Genomic DNA, 10624 nt, shown 5'->3' with positions numbered 1-10624 from the left:
ATCAATACATATGAAATACTTATAGATAAAATACTTATAAGGCAAAGATAAGCCAGACCTACACATTGTAAATTACAAAACACTGCTAAGAGAAATTACAAATGTAAATAAATAGAGAGATACACCGTGTTCATGGGTAAAAAGATTCAATATTTCTGAAATACCAATTCAAAATCCCAGCAGGATTTTTGTAAACATTGACAAGCTGATTCTAAAGTTCATATGGAAATGTAAAATATGTAAAATAGCCAAAACAACTTTGAAAAAGAACAAAGTTGAAAATAATTTCAAGAATAATTATAAACCTACAGGAATCAAGACAGTGTCATATTGGCATCAAGATAAATAGATCAGGGCTTTTTCAAGATGGCGGCGGCTGCGGCGGCTGGCGCGGAGTAGCTGAGGTGGAAAAGGTGGCCACTGGGCCTCAGGCAGCCGGGAAACTTGTGGACCTTCCTCTCGCCATCTCTTAAGGGAGGACTGCTGCTGCTGGCCGGTCGTGGGGGGTGACCGCCACTTTGCCCCCGGCAGGAGAGGCTGCCTCATTTACAGGCAACAGCTTTGAAGTGTGGAGCAGGAAAAGAACTGTTTCTTAGCTGCAAAAGCGAGTCACGAAACAGGGAACACGGCGCCAGGGCTGCTGTGGATGCAGACAGGACCCCAGAGGCCGGGCCGCGCTGAAGGCGGCCAGCTGCCCTATTCAGGATTTGAGGTTTCAGGCCGGCATTAAAGAAGATTCCTGGGAGCGCCCGAACTGCGCCGCGACTGAACAGCCCGAGGCGGCAGCAGCAGAGAACTGGGAAAGGCGGCAAACCAGAGACAGAGCGAGCGCCCGACCTGGCACAGCACTGTGAGTGACCCCTGGCACAGCTCTGTTCGGGGGGTGGATGCCCACGCGGCTCCCGTCTGCACCACCAGGCCACTCACCGCCCCGGTGCTGCCTCCATTTTCCCAGGTGCGGGCAGCTCCGCCCTGCTCGGCCATCACTGAGCCCTCCCACTTGCTTGGCCTGGCGCGGGGCTTTCCGGAGCCTGCAGACCGGCCTCCGCTCCCACACCCTCCGCGGTTCTCTGGTGGGGCTGGTGGCGGGGGTCGTCCCCGGCCAGTGTCGAGAGGGCAAGGAAGTACGGGCGGGCCGACTGTCACTCCACCACACCCTGGACTCCGGCCCCAGGTAAACTCCCTGTTACTGGGAGGCAGATACCATCTCTGCGGCCACCAGTTTGGAAAAAAGCCTAATGAATTTCTGGTTGGGAATAGTGTGGTAGGAGAGTTCCCAGGTCCGCTTGAACCTGCTGGAGACCAGGCTGCAGGCGGGCGCTAGACTCGGTTTATACTGGGGGGATACAAAGGTGAACAAGACCCAAGAAAGATCTACATAGTGCTACAAAGGCACCCAGAGAGACCGGTCGTCTGTGCCTAGCAGAAACCTGGTAGACTTCCTGGGCGAGCAGGGTCTTGAAGGCCCAGCTGATAGACAAGGGGTGCAGAAGACACGCCCCAGCCCAGCACAGTGCACACAGAGTGGGGAGACGTGCGGCCAGGGAGGCGGAGACTCGACAGAAACCACACACCCGGTGGGGTCGCCACTGCACGATCTAACAGCCTGGGCCAGAGCACACGGAACAGGGAGAAGTCCTGCACAGGAAGTGATAGCTCAACAGAGATCACACACCCTGTGGTACGTGATCCACCAGCCCAGCAGAGTCCAAGCTAACCAGAAAGGTGGCTCCCCGGAGAAGCCCAAGACCCGAGGCAACCACACACACAAGGCACTAGAGGCCAACTGAGCAGTCACGGAGGGAACCATACGAAATTGGCAACCACAGCAACATCCTAGTTAGTCATTAGTCTCAAACCGGTGGACTGTGAAACCCCCTGCCACAATGAATAAACACCAAAAAAAAGATACCAGAAATACAAAAAATCAAGAAAGTACACCACCAAAAGTTAATAAATCTCAAACTCTAGATCCTATAGAACAAGAAGCCCTTGAAATAACTGATAAGGAATTTCGAGTGATAATTCTAAGGAAACTGAATGAGATACAAGAAAACTCAGCTAGACATCATGATGAAATGAGGAAAAGTATACAGGATATGAAAGAGGAAATGTACAAGGAAATCAATGTCCTGAAAAAAAATGTAGCAGAACTTGCTGAACTGAAGAAGTTATTCAGCGAAATAAAAAACACAACGGAGAGTTTAACCAGCAGGCAGGTCGAAATTGAAGAGAGAACCTCTGAACTTGAAGATGGGCTGTTTGAAATAACACAAGCAGACAAAAAGAAAGAAAAAAGAATCAAGGACATGGAAGAAAATCTGAGAGAGATATCAGACAACCTTAAGCGATCAAATATCCGAGTCATGGGTATTCCAGAAGGGGAGGAAAATGGAGATTCCATTGAAAACATATTCAACAAAATAGTGGTAGAAAACTTCCCAAGTATAGGAAAAATCACAGATCTTCAGATCCAGGAAGCTCAATGATCTCCAAATGTATTCAACCCAAAAAGACCTTCTCCAAGACATGTCATAGTCAAATTGGCAAAACTCAGAGACCAAGAGAAAATCTTAAAAGCTGCAAGAGAGAAGCGTCAAATCACCTATAAGGGAGCCCCAATCAGGTTAACATCAGACTTTTCATCACAAACCCTAAAAGCTAGAAAGGAATGGGATGATATTTTCAAAATACTAAAAGACAAAGATTGCCAGCCAAGAATACTCTACCCTGCAAGGCTATCTTTCCGAAATGAGGGGCAAATAGTATATTTCTCAGACAAACAAAAACTGCGGGAGTTCACTACCACACGACCACCCTTACAAGAAATCCTCAAGGGAGTACTGGGTTTGGTTCCTGAAAAATAACTACCACTGCCATAAAAACCCAAGAAAAATCTAAACCCGCTAGTATAATAAAAATGGCATTCATGAAGAGAAAACAAGCTAACAAAAACACTATCTACAACCTAAGGAACCAACAAACACAGAAAACAAACAGTGAATCAGAAAGCAAGGAACAAAAGACACCTAAGACAACCAAACAACCAATAAAATGCTAGGAATAAATCAGCACCTTTCAATAACAACTCTTAATGTAAAAGGCTTAAATTCCCCAATTAAAAGACACAGACTGGCTGACTGGATCAAAAAGGAGGACCCAACTATATGCTGCCTACAAGAGACCCACCTCACCCATAAAGATTCACACAGACTAAGAGTGAAAGGATGGAAAAAGATTTACCATGCAAACAGAAAAGAAAAACAAGCTGGAGTAGCTATTCTTATATCTGACAAAATAGACTTTAAACTAAAAACCATAAAAAGAGACAATGAGGGACACTACTTAATGATAAAAGGACTGATCCATCAAGAAGACATAACAATCATAAATATGTACGCACCCAATGTTGGAGCAGCCAGATTTATAAAACAAACTCTATTAGACCTAAAGAAGGAAATAGACACTAATACCATAATAGCAGGGGACCTGAACACCCCACTGTCAATATTGGACAGATCATCTAGGCAAAGAATCAGTAGAGAAACACAAGATCTAAACAAGACTCTAGACCAATTGGAATTGGCAGATATCTACAGAACATTCCACCCAACAACCTCAGAATATTCATTTTTCTCATCAGCACATGGATCATTCTCCAGGATAGATCACATATTAGGTCACAAATCAAGTCTCAATAAATTCAAAAAAATTGGAATTATCCCATGTATCTTCTCAGACCACAATGGATTAAAACTAGAAATTAATAACAAACGAAACTCTGGAAACTATACAAACACATGGAAATTAAACAGCATTCTACTTAATGACATATGGGTCCAAGAAGAAATCAAGCAGGAAATCAAAAAATTTATTGAAACTAATGAAAACAACGATACATCATACCAAAACCTGTGGGATACTGCAAAAGCAGTATTGAGGGGAAAATTTATTGCATTAAACGCTCACTTCAGAAGAATAGAAAGATGGCAAGTGAACAACCTAACACTTCACCTTAAAGAACTAGAAAAACAAGAACAATCCAAACCTAAAGTTAGCAGACGGAAAGAAATCATTAAGATCAGAGCAGAACTGAATGAAATTGAAAACCAAAAAACAATTCAAAAGATCAACGAATCAAAAATTTGGTTTTTTGAAAAGATAAATAAAATTGACAAACCATTAGCATGGCTAACAAAAAAAAGAAGAGAGAAGACTCAAATAACCAAAATTAGAAATGAAAAAGGCAATATTACAACTGATTCATCTGAAATACAAGGAATCATTCGAGACTACTATAAACAACTATACGCCAACAAATTTGAAACTCTGGAGGAAATGGATAAATTTCTGGACACACACAAGCTCCCAAAACTGAACCGTGAAGACGTAGAAAATTTGAACAGACCAATAACAATAAAGGAGATTGAAGCTGTTATCAGAAGGCTCCCAACAAAGAAAAGCCCAGGACAAGATGGATTCACAGCAGAATTTTACCAAGCATTCAAAGAGGAATTGACACCGATTCTTTACAAACTATTCCAAGAGATTGAAACGGACGCAAATCTCCCAAACTCATTCTATGAAGCAAACATCATCCTGATACCAAAACCAGGTAAAGATATAACCAAAAAAGAAAACTACAGGCCAATATCCTTGATGAATATAGATGCAAAAATCCTCACTAAAATACTAGCAAACAGAATACAGCAACACATACGTAAAATTATTCATCACGATAAAGTGGGATTCATCCCAGGGATGCAAGGTTGGTTCAACATACGCAAATCAATAAATGTGATACACCATATTAATAAACTCAAACACAAGGACCATATGATCATATCTATAGATGCTGAAAAAGCATTTGATAAAGTTCCGCACTCATTCATGACAAAGACCCTCTATAAGTTAGGTATAGAGGGAAAGTATCTCAACATAATTAAAGCCATATATGCCAAACCCACAGCCAATATCATCCTGAATGGGGAAAAGCTGAAAGCTTTTCCTTTAAGAACAGGAACTAGACAAGGATGCCCACTCTCACCACTCCTATTCAACATAGTGTTGGAAGTACTAGCCAGAGCAATCAGAGAAGAGAAGGAAATAAAGGGCATCCAGATTGGAAAAGAGGAACTCAAACTGTCCCTGTTTGCAGATGACATGATCCTATATATCGAACAGCCTAAAACCTCTACAAAAAAACTGTTGGAATTGATAAATGATTTCAGCACAGTAGCAGGATACAAAATCAACACACAAAAATCAGTAGCATTTCTTTTCTCCAATAGTGAACATACAGAAAGAGAAATCAAGAAAGCCTGCCCATTTACAATAGCCACCAAAAAAATAAAATACTTAGGAATTGAGTTAACCAAGGAGGTGAAAAATCTCTATAATGAGAACTACAAACCACTGCTGAGAGAAATTAGAGAGGATACAAGAAGATGGAAGGATATCCCATGCTCTTGGATTGGAAGAATCAACATAGTGAAAATGTCCATACTACCCAAAGTGATATACAAATTCAATGCAATCCCCATCAAAATTCCAAAGACATTTTTCTCAGAAATGGGAAAAACTATCCAGACATTTATATGGAACAATAAAAGACCACGCATAGCCAAAGCAATGCTGAGCAAAAAAAATAAAGCTGGAGGCATAACACTACCTGACTTTAAGCTATACTACAAAGCTATAATAACCAAAACAGTATGGTACTGGCATAAAAACAGACACACTGACCAATGGAATAGAATAGAGAATCCAGAAATCAACCCACACACTTACTGTCAGCTGATCTTTGACAAAGGCACCAAGCCTATTCACTGGCGAAGGGACTGCCTATTCAATAAATGGTGCTGGGATAACTGGATATCCATATGCAGGAGAATGAAACTAGATCCATACCTCTCACCGTATACTAAAATCAACTCAAAATGGATTAAGGATTTAAATATACACCCTGAAACAATAAAACTTCTTAAAGAAAACATAGGAGAAACACTTCAGGAAATAGGACTGGGCACAGACTTCATGAATATGACCCCAAAAGCACGGGCAACCAAAGGAAAAATAAACAAATGGGATTATATGAAACTAAAAAGCTTCTGCACAGCAAAAGAAACAATTAAAAGAGTTAAAAGACAACCAACAGAGTGGGAGAAAATATTTGCAAAATATATATCTGACAAAGGATTAATATCCAGAATATATAAGGAACTCAAACAACTTTACAAGAAGAAAACAAGCAACCCAATTAAAAAATGGGCAAAAGAGCTAAATAGGCATTTCTCTAAGGAAGATATCCAAATGGCCAACAGACATATGAAAAAATGCTCAACATCACTCAGCATCCGGGAAATGCAAATCAAAACCACATTGAGATACCATCTAACTCCAGTTAGGAATGGCTAAAATCCAAAAGACTGTGAACGATAAATGCTGGCGAGGCTGCGGAGAAAAAGGAACTCTCATACATTGTTGGTGGGACTGCAAAATGGTGCAGCCTCTATGGAAAATGGTATGGAGGTTCCTCAAACAATTGCAGATAGATCTACCATATGACCCAGCTATCCCACTGTTGGGAATATACCCAGAGGAATGGAAATCATCAAGTCGAAGGTATACCTGTTTCCCAATCTTTATCGCAGCACTCTTTACAATAGCCAAGAGTTGGAACCAGCCCAAATGCCCATCATCAGATGAGTGGATACGGAAAATGTGGTACATCTACACAATGGAATACTACTCAGCTATAAAAACGAATGAAATACTGCCATTTGCAACAACATGGATGGACCTTGAGAGAATTATATTAAGTGAAACAAGTCAGGCACAGAAAGAGAAATACCACATGTTCTCACTTATTGGTGGGAGCTAAAAATTAATATATAAATTCACACACACACACACACACACACACACACACACACACACACACACACAAACCAGGGGGGGGAAGAAGATATAACAACCACAATTATTTGAAGTTGATACGACAAGCAAACAGAAAGGACATTGTTGGGGGGGAGGGGGAGAGGGAGAAGGGAGGGAGGTTTTGGTGATGGGGAGCAATAATCAGCCACAATGTATATCGACAAAATAAAATTTAAAAAAAATAAAATAAAATAAAATAAAATAAAAAATTACTTAAGCAATTTAAAGAAAAAAAAAGATAAATAGATCAGGCCGGCCCGTGGCTCACTCGGTAGAGTGCGGTGCTGATAACACCAAGGCCACGGGTTCGGATCCTATATAGGGATGGCCGGTTTGCTCACTGGCTGAGCGTGGTGCTGACAACACCAAGCCAAGGGTTGAGATCCCCTTACCGGTCATCTTTTAAAAAAAAAAAAGATAAATAGATCAATGGTAACAGAACAGAGTCCAGAAATAGATTCACACATGTATGGACAACCAATATTTGATCAGGTGCAAAGGCAATTGAATTGAGAAAGGAGAGTCTTTTAACAAATGAAGCTGGAATAATTTGATATCTCTATGCAAATAACAACAAGCACACAAACAACAAACTCTTCAATCTATACTTTGTACCACATATAAAAATTAGCTCAAAGTGGATCTTAAACCTAAATGTAAAACCTAAGGTTTATATAAAACTTCTAGAAGAAAACATAGGAGAAAGTTTTTGTGACTTTGGGTTAGGCAAAGATTTCTTATATATGACACCAAAAGCACAATCCATAAAAGAAAAAAATGACAGATTGGACTACATCAAAATTAAAAACTTTTGCTCTTTGAAAGACATTTAAGAGAATGAAAAGTCAAGTCACTGACAGAAAAATTTTGCAAACCATATATCTGATAAAGAACTCATATCCTGAATATGTAACATGAAATAATAAGAATACAAACACTTCATTTTTTAAAATGAGCAAAATATTTGAACAGACATTTTACTGAAGAAGATTTACAGATGACAAATAAGCACATAAGATGTTCAACATCATTTATCATTAAGAAAATGCCAATTACACAGAAAGAGAAATGCCACAGGTTCTCACTTATTTGTGGAAGGTAATAAAAATAAATAAGTAAATAAATAAATGGTGGGGGTGGGAGAAGAGGACAGAACAATCACAGCGATTTCTTGAACTTGTTGAGACAAGTGAACAACTGTGATGTTGATGGTGGGGAGAGGGGAGAGGGAGTGAGGAGCAGGAGGAACTGGTAACATGAAAATCAACTATATTGTATATTGATAAATTAAAATTTTTTAAAAACTTAAAATCTTAAAAATACAAGGGATTTTCTTTAAATTCTAATTTTTTTTTTTTTTTTTTTTTTTTTTTGGTCGTTTTTTCGTGACCGGCACTCAGCCAGTGAGTGCACTGGTCAGTCCTATATAGGATCCGAACCCGCGGCGGGAGCACCGCCGCGCTCCCAGCGCAGCACTCTACCAAGTGCGCCACGGGCTTGGCCCTTTAAATTCTAATTTTAATAAATCAAAGACTAATTAAAAATTTAAAAAGAAAATGCCAATGAAAACTACAATGAAATAAAAATAAAATAAAATTTAAAAAAAAGAAAAACAAAACAAAAAACTAAAATAAAATACATAAAACCATAATGAAGTGCCACCAAATATTATTTAGCAAGGCTAAGATTAAAAAGACTTACCAAACCAATGATTGACAATGATATGCAGGAACTGAAATCCTCTACTGGTGGGAATGTAAAATGGTACAACCACTTTGGAAAACAGTTTCAGCTGTTTCTTAAAAAGTTAATTATATACCTACCATATGGTCCATCCATTCTACTCTTAGGCATTTACCCAGGAGGAAAGAAAGCATACATACATAAAAAACAATAACAAAAAAAAAAAAACTTGTGCTCTAGCAGCTTTATTTATAGTACACACAAACTTGAAAAAAACCAAATGGTCATCAACAGGTGAATGGAAAAGTTGTGGTACATCCATACAATGGAATACTACTCAGCAACAGATATATTGTCCTCCCAGAACTCATGGAAATCTGATCCCCAGTGTGACAGTGTTGGAAGCTGTTTGAGTCATAGGTGTGGATCCCTCATGAATGGATTAATGCTTTTCCTTGGGGGTGGGCGTAGTGAGTGAGTTCTCACTCTATTAATTCCCTGCAAGAGCTGGTTGTTTAAAAGACCCTGGCACCTCCCCCTCTCTCTCCTTTGCTTCCTTGCCATGTGATCTGCTTGTACCCGCCAGCTGCCTGCTGCCTGCTGCTTTCCACCATGAGTAGAAGCAGCCTAAGGCCTGCACCAGATGCAGCTGTCCCAGAATCATAAGCAAATAAACCTAATGTTTTTTATAAATTACCCAGTGTCAGGTATTCTGTTATAGCAACACAAAGTGGACTAATACTGAAAATTGGTACCAGACAAGTGGGGTGTGTCTTATAACAGATACTTGAAAATGTGGAAACAGCTTTGGGACTGGGTGTTGAGGAAAGGCTGGAGGAGTTTAGGGGACTTAGAAGAAGACAAAAAGATAAGGGAAAGTTTGGAACATTTTAGAGATTGATTAAATGGTTGTGACCAGAATGCTGATAGAAATGTGGACAGTAAAGGCCATGCAGATGATGAGGTCTCAGATAGAAATGAGGAACTTATTGGGAATTGGACAAAAGATCACCCATGCTACACCAGAGCAGGGAACTTGGCTGCATCCTTTCCATGCCCGAGGACTTTAAGAGTTGTGAACCAGAATGTTTGGCAGAAGAAATTTCCAAGCAGCAAAGTATTAAGGAAGCTGCATGGCTACTTGCAACAGCCTATGCTGAGTTATGGCAGAAAAGGCATGATGTAAAGCCAGAATTTAAAAGGAAAGCAGAGCATAAAGATTTGGAAAATTTGCAGCCTAGCCATGTAGTAGAGAAGCAGAGAGCAGGAGAAAAATGCAAGGGTGAAGCGGATAAACTGGTTGTTAAAGACATTAGCTTGGCAATGAGGCAGCCAAATGCTAACAGCCAAGACAGTAGGAGAAAGGCCCTGAAGGCATTTCAGAAGTCTGGAAGGGCATCCCTCCCATCACAGACCCTGAGGCCTATGAGGCCTGAGTTGTTCTGGAGGACAGACCCAGGGCTGCCCTAGGGAACCTGCCCCCTGCATCCCATCTGCTCTGGCTGGAGCAGCCCTGCCTCAAGCGGCCCCTGCCTCAAGTGGTGTTAAGTCTGCAGGCTGGCAGAACATGAGAGCAGTGGAGGAGTGGCAGCCTCCACCCAGATTTCAGAGGATTAATGGAAAAGCCTGAGGTCCCAGGCAGAAACCTGCTGCAGGGGTAAAGCCACCACGGAGGCCATCTACTAGAGCAATGCCAAGCAGAAATGTGGGGTCAGAGCCCCCACTGGGGAAATGTCAAGTAGAGCCAAGGCAGTGGGGCTGCTGCCAGGACCCCAGAACTGTAGTGCCACTGACAACATGCAACAACAGCTGTGGAATATACTATAAAGCATAAGTACTTCACAGGGCCTGGTTTTCCAAAGTCTTACAGTTTCAAATATTGACTTTGTGGAGGACTGGAAATTTTCCTCAGGCTATAAGGCTTTGGTGTAAGATAAAGATTTGTGGCACAGCAAGATTGCTGGCTCAAGGACAGACTAGTTACTGATTACTATGTAAAGAT

Source organism: Cynocephalus volans, chromosome 8 (genome assembly GCF_027409185.1).
Source record: "Cynocephalus volans isolate mCynVol1 chromosome 8, mCynVol1.pri, whole genome shotgun sequence".
In the NCBI taxonomy this organism is placed as follows: Eukaryota; Metazoa; Chordata; class Mammalia; order Dermoptera; family Cynocephalidae; genus Cynocephalus; species Cynocephalus volans.
Note: the sequence above shows the minus strand (reverse complement) of the source record.